Here is a 15,908-nt window from a genome sequence, read left to right as displayed (position 1 = left end):
TTAGAACCCACACTTTTAGTCATTGTAAAGTAATGTTGCCTTCCATTATGATTTTGTTTTTAATAATTCTGGGGTGCCTGGGTGGCTCAGTCGGTTGGATGTCTTGATTTCAGTTCAGGTCATGATCCCAGTGTTGTGGGATTGAGTCCTGTGTTGGGCTCAGCGCTGACAGAGCCTGCTTGGGATTCTCTCTCCTCTTCTCTCTCTGCCCCTCCCCCACTTATGCCAGAGCACATACTCCCGCCCTGTCAAAATAAATAAACATTAAACAAATAAATAAAATAAATTGCTCTTATCATTAACAAAGCTTCATTGAGTGGTATTATGTTTGAGCATTATAGGAGAGACTGGTGATGCCAAGAGAAGAGATATTTCTTGGATGTAAGAGGTTTATATAACCATTAAGCTGTGCTCGCTTCGGCAGCACATATACTATATAACCATTAAGCTGAAGCTGAACAGTCAGTACCGGGCTGCCTACATTGTGGAAGACAGCTCAAACCCCTTTTGTATCAGAAGTGGCATATCACCACATCTGGAAGGTACTAGATGTTTTGTCTAAAATGAGTTATAAGATTTCCAGTATTAATCTGCTACATGGTGAATCAAGAAGAACCTTCATATTTGAATGACCGTTTTCAAAGCCAACATGCTCTCACAGAAGTCATCTTTTTTTATACATCGGTTTAAGCCTGTGGCTAATTAAAGAGGGTATTGTTGTGTTCACTGCCACAGGAGGACACTGCGACTTACTTAACTGACTTGACCAAAGTCACAAGCCTCATTGGTAGAGAATGACTGCTAGTAGACCTTGCAGCAGCCCAAGACTCTTAAGGTTTATTGCCTTTTTTCTCTCAAACTGGAGCCTAATATGATATCACTTCATCCAAGTCCCTGGTATTCAACAGGCCGTGATAAAATGACGTAGTGTCAGAAGACTTGCTTACCCTTGGTAATGTCATTTTTGCCATAAGTTTCTTTTCTTGCTGCCTCAAAATTAATTAAGAAGTGCAACAAAAGCAAAATCATTATTAGTCCTGGATAGAGGCCTCCCTCTGAATTTTCTTTTCTTCTAAGATGTTAAAAGTATTTAGTATTTGAATAAAAATGGCCTATTAAATCAAGCCAAATGGATAGAATGGATTACTTTATTCAACAGACATTAGTTGAGCATCCATTTAATTCTAGGCAATGGACTTTGGTCTGGAAACATAGAGATAACTAATCCACAGGTCCTGCCTCACAGAGCTCACAGTGCAGTGGGAGAAGGAAGGGAAGAAGGCAGTATGTTGTTTATCAGTTTCAGCCAATGATCATGAGAGAGGGTCTTCTGGAGATTTTTTAAGAACAGTTTTTTTGTTTTTGTTTGTGTTCTTATTTTTACTCTTGGCAAGAAAACACTTGGAAACCATGGTATCTTTTTGCTATGGACAGTTGTCTGGTGTGGTACTTGGCAATGCTACAACCATGTTGCAGGCTTGAGAGAGTCTAAGCCAACATTCTAAAAAATGGTGGCCTGAAAGATTAGAAGAATGTAGATTTTAGACAATCCAATGACTAAATTAACCTATTTAAGCTCAGAATTACTTTTTATGTGAATCTTATCATGTCAGCCACTTTGAATTAAGTTTTAGATTCTCTGATACTGAAATCCCCCTACCTCTTATTTACTTTTGTTACTTTCTCATACCAAGGCTGAGTCTTAGAATGTCTAAGGTTGTTTATAGCATTTGGTTTGGATATTTGTAAGCTGTCTCTCTCTCTCTCTGTCTTTTTCTGTGTGTGTGCCTGTGTGTGTGTTTATGAAGACCCTAAAGCAAGTTACTAACAAATGCTTTAGTCTTACCTAATCATTTGTCTTCTTTTAAATATTATTCCTTTTTATACACACTATTGTATATGAAAAAGTAGGAGAGTCTTCAAAGAGTTAGATTTGAATAGGTAGAATAAGAGGGAGATAGACTGGGAAAAAACAAAGGATTGTTTTCTCAATAGCCCACATTTAGAGAACACCTAAACAACTGGCTCTTATAACATGGTACAGACTCCACTGCTAATTACTGGAAGCTATGCTAATTATAGCCCTAACCAGTGTGATATGGTGATTTATAAATATATATATATAGATATATATATATAGATATAGATATATAGATATATTTGGTTATTCAGATGACCAAATATAGATAATATAGGTGACTAAATATATGTGAGAATATATATATTTCTTATATATATTTGGTCTTCTTCCACTGTTCCTGGCTCACAGTTCCCAAAACCTTGGAATTTCCTAAGTGCTAAAAGTCCTAAATTTCCTAAGTGCTAAAAGTCCTTTGTTATGTTAATAAGGTGATTCCCAAAAGCACTTAAGGATGGGGCTTGGTGGCCAGTGGAGACAATTATGTGATTAGAGGGTTGGAACTTTCAGTCCCACCCCTTTATCCTCCAAGGAGAGGGGAGGGGCTGGCGACTGAGTTCAATCACCAGTGGTCAATGATATAATCAATCATGCCTTGTAATAAAGCCTCCATAGAAGTCCAAAGGATGGGTTTGGAAAGTTTCTGGGTTGGTGCACACACGGGGCTGCTGGGAGTGTGGTGTGCCTGGAGTGGGCATAGAAGCTCCGTGTCCCTTCCCACATATCTTGCCCTACTCATCTCTTCCATTTGGCTGTTCCTGAGTTATATCCTACAATAAACCGTTGCTCTGGTAAGCAAAATGTTTCTGTGAGTTCTGTGCACCACTCTAGGAAATTATTAGAACCTGAGGAGAGGGTCATGAGAATCTCTGGTTCACAGCCAGTTGGTCAAAAATATAGGTAACAGCCTGACTTGCAGCTGGCTCAGAAATTTAAAGAGGAGGTCCTTAGAACCTCCAGTCTACAGCTCAGACAGAAGCAAAAGCGATAGTCTGGACTTGTGAGTGGCATGAAGAGGAGGGGCGGCAATCTTGTAGGACTGAACCTTTAACCTGTGGAATCTCCAGGTGGATAGTGCCAGAATTGAGTTCAATTATAAGACACCCAGCTGGTCAAGAGAATTGCTTGTTGGTATGGGACTTGCCCACACCAACACATTCACACTGGAATTGGGTCCTTGAACCCAAAATAACTAGTTACTACAGATTTAGTGTTGCATTTTCAAACTGATTACCTAATGGGAACTATCATAAGTCATAGCACTTGTAAGTACTTCCATAAAGCTTTTGGTCACATGTTTGTAGAACTGGCATTGCTGTGCATGCATTTGTCAAAGATTCTCCTCAATTACCTTTCCTGTCACTAGACTAAGAAAGTATCAAGAAAAACAAAATAAAGAATAGATAGTTGTGTCCCTATGTGCTCATCCCTTACCTCGTTCAGTTATAGACCCATGTAAAAGTGGTACTGGCTCTGATGATTTTGGAATTCTCTTCTAGGTGCCATCATATTTGAGGCTGACTTTAGCAAATTTTGGAGCCAGATTTTATTTCTTAGTTTTCCTTTTCCCTCCCTGGCTTTAGACAGAGTTCTGCTTTTGGTTTTTAGTCATTGTTTCTATTTCCCCTCCATACCACCAGAGACCTTTCAAACAGCTTTGGAAATATTCAACTCTTTTCCCATGTTGGTTCCTCAAACACCAGCCTACCCTCAGTTTTTGGGCTCTAGACAAAGTTCAGATCAAACATCTGCCCATAGGTAACATCTTTAGCAATCATCCAAAAACACAGCTTCTAATTTTAAAACTGTATGAAGCAGAGTGCAACCCTTTGCATTTTATTTTCCAGATTTTTTTGATACATTATCTTTAGGACTATCCTAATTTTGGATCATGATAGTCATCAAGTAAGGACAGAAACTATGATATGTGTTTGAATAGCTTTTACACTATTGTAGAAAACTTTTCCTGTACGATTTGATTCTTTCAACAAACTAAGTAATTATTATCCTCATCCTTCAGAAGAACCTGTGGCTCAGAAAGCTTCACCGTCTGGCCAAGTCTCCATAAATGGTTAGAGAAACAGGGCGACAAACCACATGTTTTACCTCCAAACATCATGGTTTTTATTAACACCTCACTTCTTAAATTCATTTTATGCTAAAAAAAACTTATTTCAATTATCAGATAACCTATTTGAGGGACTGAAAATACCATACATGAAGGGAATAGTGTGTACTTAACACAGCTGGACTTTGGGCACAATATAGGCATATTTTTTTCAAAGGTCAAATTTGACTACCCAATGGCCAAGTAGAACAGAGCTCCCTCCAGGCCTCTTGCTAACATGGAAACAGACTGCCATTCCTCTGACTGGAGTTTACCTCCACAGCAATTCACAAAAATCTGAAAGTCAGAGAGGCATTACTAAGAGTAACTGTCAATCAGTGTTAAAGTATGGGAGACCGTGTGATATCAGAAGACAGGATGAGGTGGTAGACTTTCCAACAACTCTAAAGTGTTCCAAAGACAGCCAAAGGAAGTCCCAAGGCAATTTTTCAGGTTAGATTGCTCAGGGGAGAATTCTAGATGAAGACAGAGGAGAAGTCCTTAAGGATTTTCACTTGAGAGGGGAGTAAGGCCAAATCTAGTTCATGATTATGAAGTCATTCCCTACTTCAGTCTCCTCCTTCTGCCCTCCGTGTGTCTGTATGCAAGTAAGTATATTCAGATGGTTTACTACTTGTTCCGGCAGATCTTGTGGTCTCCCTATCCAGAAAAACAGCTTGTGTCCAGACTTGCAATGTCAAGTTGATTCACTCAGAGATTTCAGATTAAAAACAAAAGAAATAAGCATGATTAACAGCCTGAGAAAATAATGTCAGAAATGAACATAAGTTGGGAAAGAACTTGAGAAGCTGCCAGGGAACATATTGCCCTGTCCTGTATAAAATAAAAGGAAGGTAGAAGTTGACAGGTGGGAAGCAATGCAAATAAACAATTAAAATGTAAAGAATCAGCTACATTGGCCCAGTAATTCTAGTCATAGGAATTTATTCTAAGGAAATTATTCAACAGAAGCTCAAAGACATCTATACAAAGATTTTTTCTTTCAGTGTTCTAGAAGAATAGCAGAAATGAAACAAAACAACAAACCACCAGAGAATAGTTTAATAAATTACAGCATAGCACTACTATGGAAATGTGTTAAATTTTGTATAGAGTAAAGCCTTTCATTTAGCTTCTAGAGAATTCCCCAAGGATGTATTTTAATCCCACTTATGATGAGAACTTGTTTTCAAATATGAATCATCTTAAGTCATTGCCTTTCGCCATGTGCTTTCTTTTGATTTGGCTATTTGTTTCACAATCAATAGAAACCCAGGAAGATACAGATTTCAAAACTAATTCTAAAGTACTTTACAAGCTTACACAACCTCCTCAATAGGGAAAACTTTTCGGGGAGGAACAACACATTGACCAGGCAGAGGATCTCTATATGAGAATAGGATCAGTCTAAATAAACGCTTCAGCAAAGTATTAACCAAAAGTTACTGCCTTCTATTTTAGGACTAAGGGATTTTCAGACAAAATAATTTATTCTTCCTGAAATCAGATGAGTACTTTTCCAAGAGGAATTCTTTCTAACATTTTTGTGCATAAACAACTGGAAAAGCTTTGGAGTCAGACCAAGCTGGGTAATGACAAGAAAAGCCAATGTTTACTAAGCACTGGGAATATACCACACACATGCTAAGCACCCAAATTTATTTACCGAATGAATCTCTGCACCTGGCCTAGGGATTAGGTACTACTCATATCCCTGTTTTACAAGGGAGGAAGAGCCAGCACACAGGGAGATTAAGTAATTTGTCCAAGGTTAGCGGATTGGTTAACTCTGATGTATATTGTTTCTCACTAAAATGCTGGTTGCAGACACTAGCTGGGCCCTTTCTTGGGCCTGCTTCTGTCTTCAAATGGCTGAAAGTACACAGGGAGCTGTGCTATTTTTTTTATTCTTTTTACCTTTTTCCTGATCTGCTGGCTTGAGCCCCTGCCTCTGCTCTTATCCTGACCCTTTTTACCACTACTGGATAGGAAACCTGATCCCTGTTTCCCTCTTTGGTACTGACCTTGGTTACAATCTGCACTTAAGTAACTTGATTTTCTCACTTTGGGGTTGGTTGGAGCCCAGCCCTCAGTGCTTCTCTGTGGAAGCAGATTTGCTCTGAAAGTAATGGAAAAGCAGAGACCCTCAACAGCAGTCCCTTGCAAGGCCCTGTCCCTATTTTTGTATTCATATTTTGTTACCTTTATTCTTAAATAGAGTCCCCTCCCCAAATTGTATGACCTTGAGTCTCCAAAAACTCGAATCTACTACTGCTTCCCAGAGTTTGCCTCCTATCCCACAAGGAAACCATAAGCCAGCTGTGTTATATTAGTAGACTTGCTAATGTTTTCTGAGTTATAGTTTCCCCATCTGCCAAATGGAAATGTCAGGGATCAGGTAACATAGTTTATGTAAAATTCTTAATTTTAATAGGTGCATATTAGTGGTACTTTTATACCTGTCATTTTTTTCCCTGTTCTAATAACTTCTATAACCAGGCAGGTTTTTCCCAGATAATTCTGATGCAAAATATTCTGTCCTGTTTTCTCCACCTGTCCCCTAATACTTAGGAATATTATGCCACGAGTCTGCCTATGGGACATGATCTGTATGATCTCCATTACATTCTATGGGTTAGTGAATCTTTAATTTTTACTACCATCTAGACCTAGCTCACAGGATCTGTCTGCTCCCACATGCCCTAACTTAGGCTGCCAGAATTTAGGCTGGATTTGAAAATGAAATGGAGACAGATGAGGTTCTCTTCTCTTCTTTTTTTTTTTTTTTTATGTTTATTTATTTTTTCAGAGAGAGCCAGCAAGGGAGGGGCAGAAAGAGGGGGAGGGGGACAGAGGATCTGAAGTGGGCTCTGCTCTGACAGCAGAGAGCCCAATGCAGGGCTTGAACTCACAAACTGTGAGATGGTGACCTGAACTGAATGAAGCTGGACACTTAACCAACTGAGCCACCCAGGAACCCTGAGGTTCTTTTCTTTTATCTCAGCCCTTATCTCCTGTTAGTCTTTATTAGCGCCCTGTTCTCTTCCTTCAGAACACTTATTTCAAATTCTAATTAGATATTAGTTTGCTCACTAGCTTGTTATCTTCCTCACTAAACTGTAAACTGCACAGGAGCAAGGGCACGTGCGTTCCTTTTGCAAACGCCTAAGGCAGGGCCTGGTATACAGCAGCAACATGGCAGATGCTTTTTTGCATGAATGCAGCTGTAGAAACGGTAAAAGCAAGAACATTTATCAAAGGTGAGGCGGTAATCTGTATCCAAACCTAGCTCCGTGCAAACTGGCTTTCTCCTCCTGTACACAGAGTCATTCACCAGTTCTTCTTAAAGAATTGTTCTGTTCCCCACCCTCCTTTCTTCCTCTGTCCTCTTCCTTCACCTTCCTTGCTCGGGTACCATAGCCACACACCAAACTTTTCCTTTTCTCTACTCGTCTGTCTCTTGACCCCTGAGGGACAAAGAAAAAGTGTTTCCAAGTGTTGCCAAGAATCTTAGTTCCCATTTCTCTCAGGTTTTAAAATCGCTTGATTTTGACAAGACCAAGAGGAGGTGGTGGTGACAGAGGGTTCCTGGTCTCTGCGTGCATGTGAGGGGCTGAGGAGGGCAGGGAGGCCATGCTTCTGTGACAGTTACATGCCTGAGAGCAGGGACGACCCCTCTCCCCCAAGAGAGAGAGGCAGTTGTGGCAATCCTGGGTTTGCCAAGTTGTGCTCTGACTCACATACGCTTCAAAAAATCATCTCCACTCTATTGCATGGGACAAAATTTACTAAAATCACAAGTCTGTGACTAGGGACTGCCCCCCACAGAAGGGACCCCCTTCTCACTTTCATTTCATTGTTTTAATAGTAGCATTTTAATAAAGGGAATTATACTCCTCCTGGTTTTAGGATGATGTCTTATGGTTTATTATAGTCACATATAACTACAACAGATGGATTTATTAATTTTGCCATTTCTGAGCAGATTCCACATTGTTCAGTGTCTATCACAGTAAGATGAAAGTGAGATTTTAAAGATTTCATAATGGGAGATACTCAAAGAAACATTACATAAAAATTATATGTATATGTATGATTTATACATACATAAACACATATATGTATACACGTACATATATATATATATACACACACAGACACACACACATACAATCACACATCTCTATATACATAAACAAACACATAGAGATAGATATACAATAGCTCTCCAAATTTTTTCTAAACAGATTGGGCTGCAGTTTGCTTGAGATAGGCAATAAATCAGGGTAATTAAGAGTACTGGCTTTGGAGTTAGCCAACCTGAGTTGGATTCCAATGGTTTGGGGTAACTTATGTAACTTTTCTTAATTTTCCTCTTTGAATAATAGGAATAATGCTACTTAACTCGTAGTATTGATGTTTTACATGAGGATTTTAGTGTTTAATTTCACAAAGGCATTATGAAGTAGGTACTATTATAATCCTTTTTTACAGATAAAGAAATTGAGCTACAGAATGGTTAATAACTTGCTGAAAGTTACACAATAAGAGGGGGCAAAGCCAGATATATCTGAGCTGTTGAATTCTAAAACACTATAACCAAAGTTAACAAAGGGATGACTAAAAGGGAAAGGAAAACTCAATTTAAAAAATCAAGGAGAAGCCAAAGAATAGGAAGAGAAGGAGACAGGGCAAACATAAGTGCCGGTTCTGTGTTAGGAGTTTTTATATATTGTCTCAAGCATCCTTATAACCCTGGGGAAGGGTAGTAATGACTTTATTCAAAATAGAACTATAGTTTACATAGCTGATGAATATTGATATTGGAATTCAACATTAGGTCCTTCTTATAAATAATATATTCAAACACATATGGAGTGTGTTCTAGATACTCAGCATAGTCCTTGGTTCTGTAGTTGACATTAAGGAAACATGTTTCATAGCCTCTGACCTCAAAGAGTTTATAATCTAATGAGAATGACAAAAATGGATACCATAAACAATTAGAGAACACGAAATTCATGGTGAAGATAACAACACCAAGTGTGGCCAAGATTGACACATCTTAAAATGGCATATACCATGAAGGAATTCGAACTTAATTGGGCCTGACAGGTACATCGTGCAGTCACTGTTTGTTGAATGCATAAGTGAAAAGACATGATGTTATTTTTCTATTACCTTTCTTCCTCACATAGGACCTGTTAGACTGTAGGGCTCAACTTTCTCCTTCATCCCAAGAGAGAGGGTGCAGAGAGGGGGAGGAAGAGGAAAAGCAATAGGGCAAGCTCACAGTTCTGCCTGTTATTGCTATGTCAGAGCCACATCTGTATCCCTGTGCCCACAACAGTGACTAGAACCTGGCAGGACTTAATAAAGAAATGTGCTGACTCAAAGAATAAATGAAGGAGGAAAAAAAAGATTATTTCAGGGAAGACCTAGAGAAATCACAGGCAAGAGAAAAAAACACAACCAGGACCCATACTATCATGTTATCCTCTCTTTGAGGACTTTACTGTCTTTCTTAACTAACTCTTTCCTTTTCTGTGCCCCACAGTGCCCCCGACAAAGACCTGAAACACTTACAACTATCTACTGACAATACCTGTTTACAGATACAGGCATTATCTAGGAGAAGGACAGTGTTATATTCATCTTTATTATCTCCAGTGTCTAAAATACCATCTAGCTCACAGCAGAAGACGTGATGTATAATAGTTTCTCAGGAAACAGTACCTGTTTATTACTACTGTTGGGATAATAAACACTCACTGAGCAGAGAACCTTGTTTTCTTGTACTGACTTCCTCCCAGCTCTTTCTAGCCAACTTGTTTTTCTGGTCTGGTATACAACTTAGATCGCCCTACCTCTACTGACTTCAATTCACAAAGTTTAATTTGATCCCATTCTCCATAAAAGTGTGCATTGCCCCCTTGTGTCTCCTTCAGTAAAACACCCCATGAACCCCTTTTTGGTATTTCTCCTCCTTCCTGTGAGGTTCTGCTGCCCTCTAGGGGGCCTTGTTCATCACACACTTCTCAGGACCCAGTTTGATCTGCATTTGGCAGCATGGTCCTTGGCTGGGACCAGCAGACTCAAGGCTGGACTGCCAGCTTCTAGGGTTCCTCTGCCTGCTCTTGTCATCCCTGACTCACAAACTGTGGCTATGTAGTGTAGTGGTTCAAGGATACGAAACTTGGGCTTCAGCAAGCTAGGAGGATGTCTGTAACTGAAACCCCTTACAAGTGGAGGTTTTGAGCAGGCTGCTGTGGGGTCTTAGTGCTCTTGGTACTAATAGGATCCTTGATTATGGGTATTCCACTTGCCTCTTGGTAGTTTATATATTACATCAAATTTATTCTATGGAATCCAGGAGCTAATGGAAGTGTTCTACCTGATGAATAAACAGTGATTTCTGTCTTTGCCTGGGGCCTGCCTGTCTTTGTCTGGGGCCTAAATTGCTTTTTGTTAAAGCTTAAACCAACATCTGGTTGCCATATCCAATGATGATGACACTTTATCTAATTTGCTTCTCTGTAACATTGGAGCTACTGACCACGCCTTCATTTACGAATCACTCCTTTCATTTTGTGTTATCACTTGACTCTGGGGCTCAGGTGTACCTAGTCCAACATTCAGGAATTTTGCCAAGTTCTCAGATTTGCTTTCTTTTCTAGTCTCTGGTTGTGCCCTTGACTCTCCCAAATTGTACTTCAAACAGCAAACTCTCAATTTTCAGGCCAGTTTTCCCAGCAGCTTCTTGGATTTGTTCACTTAGATGTTCTCTTGGGAATCTGGAATTTAACAATTCCCAAACCAAACTCATGTTTTCTTCAAACTTTCTCTCCTTTACCTTATCATCTCTGGTCCCAAATTACTTCTCATGTAGTCCCATTATCATCAAATGTGGATGGCTCCCTCCATTTTTTCAAGTTTAATCTCCAGCCTGGACTTCTCTAAGCTATAAGAGATAGTATTAATGTGTCCAAAATAGAACACTTGATTTTACCCTTCAAAACTCTCTTCCCCAAATCTGAATTACAGTGGTCCCAGTCCTCCCCTTTACACAGGTCAAAAACCTAGACTCACCTTTAATTTTTCTCTTTCCATTACATACAACTTAATTAAGTCCTATCATTACACTTTCCACTTGGAATCATCATAGCCCTTTACCTAGCCTGTCACAATGGATGTCTGATTTCTTCTTTCTCTTCTTTCTACTCTACATTCTATTCTATCTATAGACACCAGAGGGATCTCTTTAACATATTAATCTCATCATGTAATTTCTTGAACCTTCCAAAGTTCTGCATCACATTCAAGACAAAATACAAAAATCTGCACCTCACCTACTCTGATCCTTAAGTGTTAGTCTGCGTTTTTCTCTTACTCTTCTCTCCTCTTCTTATTTTACCACAACCATGATGGACTTTGCTTGCCCCCTAAGATGACAGTCTGGTTTCTGCCTCAAGATTTTTTTTTTTTTCCCTCTGCCTGAAACACTTAGCCTCCACCTCCTGGATTATTATGTATCTGATTTTCTTACTTCATTTTGCTCTCTGTTCAACTTATTCAGAGAGGCTGTTCATGACACCATATCCAAAAATATTTCAAGTAACTCACCAAACCTCACTGTAGTCCCTCACCTTTATTCACTTTTCTTTATAGCAATTATACCTATCTGGAATTATATGATGTGTTTGTTTAATATCTAGAATTACATTATGTGTTTGTTTATTTTTTCTTATCATCCTCCAAATATAATTGAAATTATGTAAGGGCTGAGATTCTGTTTTGTTCACCACTTTATGATGAACAAAGTTTAGAGCAGTTCTTGGTACGCAGCACATTCTCAATACTTGCTAGATATACTTGGCTAATAATATCAGGGTATTGAAATATAATCCAAGTCCTTATATAACTCATATAACTTTTGCTTGATCTTCAATGGGGATATATATATACACACATATATATAATATATTATGTATTAGTTTGAAAACATTTTATAATAGCATCTAATATCTCAATAGTATCTAATATCTAATTAAATATGTTTAATTTTAGGACAAGGACAAATTAAGCATGTCTAACATTTTAAAGCTGGGAAGTAGTATTTGTTCCATTTGACAGGAAGACAGAGATAATGAAACTATTACAGAAGAATTTATTTGATACAAAAGAGTGAGTATTGGATGTGTTGAGGTTGAGATGATGCCAGGTATGAAGATGGCACTATCCAGTTATCATTTGAAGACTAACAACTAGAGCTTAAGGAAGAATACCTCAGGATTGAAAGTGCACTGATGGTTGGGTTCTCCAAAGAAAAGAACACAAGGAGAAAAGAGCCAAGGACCATGGACTGATCTTAGAGAATACCTTACAACTAGGAGACAGGAAGTGGCCCCCAAGGAGCCCTAAACCCTGCACCTTTGTGCCTGTTATCTCTTGCTGGCATGCCTTCCCCTACCTAAGCAACTCAAACACTCTTACTTATCTTTCTTTTCAATGCTACCTCCTCTATTAATTTCTTTAGTAGATCACTGAGAGTTGAAACTGATAACTGATTCTCCCTATTCCAACAGGAATATAGTTTTTTTCAGCTAAAGAGTAATGGAGGATATAATGAGGCACAATACAAAGAGCATGAGGAGTAGCCTGGTGGTCATGGGTTTAAATCAGCTCAATCATAGGCTAAGTGTACAATCTTGGAAGAATTATTTCATCTCCGAGTCTCAGTTTCTACAGCTATGAAAACTGGTATATCTTTACTTTGCAAGGTTGTTGTATAAATTAAATGACATATAATAGCACAGAGCACACTGAAAGAGCTCGGTAAATATTTGTTCTCTTCTTCTCATGTGTACGTATGTGTTGGGGGAAATTAGGAGGAATGCTAGAGAAATGGGTGGCCAAATGACTCAAGAAAGGTGGAAAACTTCTTTTAGACAAGAAGCTAGGGAAAAGGATATTCCTATCTTTCTATTGTTTATTTCTTCCTTGACAATTCCATCTTTACCAAGGGAATGGAGTTTGAGGCAAGAGAAAGAATCATTAACTCACAGAATTATGCCTAAGGCATACTTTCTTCGTATGAAATGTTATTTTCTGAAAGAGACAGGCCTTGCATGCCCCACATGTGGTGTAGCTAGTTCACTTCCAAGCAGGGCTAATGCAAATAAAAGGAATATTTCTGGAAACAGAATTTTGAAAAAAAAATGCTTAGTTTACCCCACCACCCAGACAATTTATGTCAGTTAATTGAAAATATTTTAATCAAATTCACATAGTAACAAATGAGATCACTAACATCACATGCAGATTAAAATTCACTGTAATCACAGCATTCAAGAATATCAATTCATTATACAAAGGGAATGTTTTAGATGCAATTCATCAAAATCATCCAGACATAGTCTTTTATAGTTCCACAAATATACTTCAGTTATTGCAGAGCCAAACCATTTAATTAATCATTTCAAAGCATTTCTCTTCCCCCAAATTAAATACCTGAAACAGATCCTTCATAATACTACAATCCACCGGATCTAAATCTTCTTAGCTTTTACCTCTACATACCCAGTGAGAGACAGAGATATATTTAAATGGTATATTATCAGGCAGTGGCAAGTTGACTTATTCTCCTGGAAAATGAACTACTACTGAGTGCTGACTCACCATTAGGGGAAGAACTAGGTCCTCACCAGAGGCTAGAAAAATGAATGTTTGCTGGTCACTCACTCACTTACTTATTAGAGAACTTTTAATTTTCTTTTAAGTTTATTTATTTATTTTGTTAGAGAGCATGAGCAGGGGAGGGACAGAGAGAGGGAGAAGAGAACCCCAAGCAGGCTCTGCACTGTCAGCACAGAGCTTGATGCGGGGTTCGATCCCATGAACCATGAGACCATGATCTGAGCCAAAATCAAGAGTTGGACACTTAACTGACTGAGCCACCCAGGTGCCCCAGAGAACCTTTAAAAATAGTCAGTTGCTGATGATGGGGACATAGAAAGCAATGCCTACAAGAAATTTACAGTCTAGCCGGGAGAAAAGCATACAAATATAATACAACTTAAGGAGTACTACATGAAGGGACCCAGCAAGTCCAATGGAAATGCAATTTATAAAAGAGATGTAATATTTGGGTTAGTAATTGGAGGGTAAGAAGGTATTTTATAGGTAAAAGGGAGATAAATACTGGTATTAGAAGAGGCAGAAAAAATAGAATATACATAGGCAGAACATACCAAACAAAGAAATAGCTGAGGCATGGTATGTTTGGGGAATTATATGCAGTTTGGTACTGCTGGGATATGTAATTATGTGTTTGGAGGACCACTGGTGGAAGGGACATTGGGGGATTGGTGCAGTAAGTTGGTGTCTAGACCTCAAGGTTAAATCTTGAAGGGCCAGCCAGGTCTTTAAGGGCTTTGTGAGTCATGTAAAAGAGTTTTAAGATTTTTATATTTTAAGACTTGTATACCTACTATTTTCAGGTTGGGTCATGTGATCAACTTTGCAATTTAGGAAGATGGCTCTGGCAGCAGTTGGGACAGGTTGGTGCATCAATAATGGAGATTTATAATATTATGTCAGTACAGACAATAGGTTATGGAGTTCTGATCCATGGCAATATTGGTGAGAATGTAAAAGATAAAATAACATAAGCAGAAACTATGATTGATCGGCTGTGAAGTCTTATCAAGGAAAGTGAAGAGTCAAGATTGACACAGGTTTGGGCAACTAGGTTGAAGGTGTAGCTTTTATCCAGAGAGGAAATGTAAAAATAAGAAGAGCCTTCAATGACAATGTCTAGAGAAGTGGTGATGAGGTTATTATTTAATTTCTTGGTCAAAATAATATTTCCTCTGATGTCCTGTCTTATACATTATAATTACCCAAGATGTCAAAAACACTGAATTCTAAAAATTGACCAAAATATTTGCATGAAATAGGTGCTTAAGAAATAGCTGGTAAATTTCAACCACACCTGACCACTTATTAAAAGATACCTTCCACTGTCTCACATGTTTTTATATTGACAACTTTAGAAATAGTCTTTATTTGAAGAAAGAAAATAAAAATAAATCATTAAAAATTATAACTGGTAAAAATGTAACCATGTACTTAGTCTGAATCTGCTTTTAGGAAACATATCCCATTCATTGTATTAATTTAATTCAAGTAAATGCTATCTGTATTATGTAGATATTTCAGCCCCCCAAAAATTGAAATGTCCTGGGGCACCTGGGTGGCTCAGTCTGTGAAGTATATGACTCTTGATTTCAGCTCAGGTCATGATCTCACAGTTCGTGAGATGGAGCCCCACACGGGGCTCTGTGTTGACGTGTGGAGCCTGCTTGGGATTCTCTCTCTTCTCTCTCTCTGCCCTTCCTCCACCTTTGCCCTCTCTCTCTCTCAAAATAAATAAACTTAAGAAAAACTGAAATGTCCTTGTGCATTCTTGTTTAGATGATCAAACCGTATTGAGTTTGGATCTCAACTAGATCATAACTCAGCAGAGTACACCAGACAGTGGCTTTAAGTCTCACAGAAAGAGCAAGTACTAAAGGAAAGGGTTCACAAAAGAAAATGGGGCAATGGATAATCATTTCATTTGTCAAGGGTGGTAAACAGGAGGGTATCAGACCTAAATCAAAATAGAGTGAAGGTCACACTTTTACAAATGTCATTTTTCAATCCCGACCTTTCATTGATTCCTACAAACTCTTTACAGCAATTTCAAATATAGTATTAGTGTTTATAATTTCTGGTAGTTAAGGTTGTGGACTCTAAAAACAAACTCCTGGGATTAGAATTCAAGGTCCAAACTTTTTCAGATATCTATCCATGGGCAATTTGCTTTACCTTGCTGTGCCT

At 38.5% G+C, this 15,908-nt stretch overlaps 1 protein-coding gene across 3 annotated transcripts in view; it reads right to left on the bottom strand.

Moving 5' to 3' along the window:
• The window catches only part of GRM5 (glutamate metabotropic receptor 5), a 507,510-nt gene that overhangs the window by 20,045 nt on the left and 471,557 nt on the right, over positions 1–15,908 (bottom strand). The gene's annotated exons all lie outside the window — the stretch shown is intronic.

The sequence above is a fragment of the Lynx rufus genome, unplaced genomic scaffold (assembly GCF_022079265.1).
Source record: "Lynx rufus isolate CCGP_SWC_20201006 ecotype Redwood Valley unplaced genomic scaffold, mLynRuf1.p SCAF_9, whole genome shotgun sequence".
Taxonomy (NCBI): domain Eukaryota; kingdom Metazoa; phylum Chordata; class Mammalia; order Carnivora; family Felidae; genus Lynx; species Lynx rufus.
Note: the sequence above shows the minus strand (reverse complement) of the source record. Positions and strands in the feature narration are given on the sequence as shown.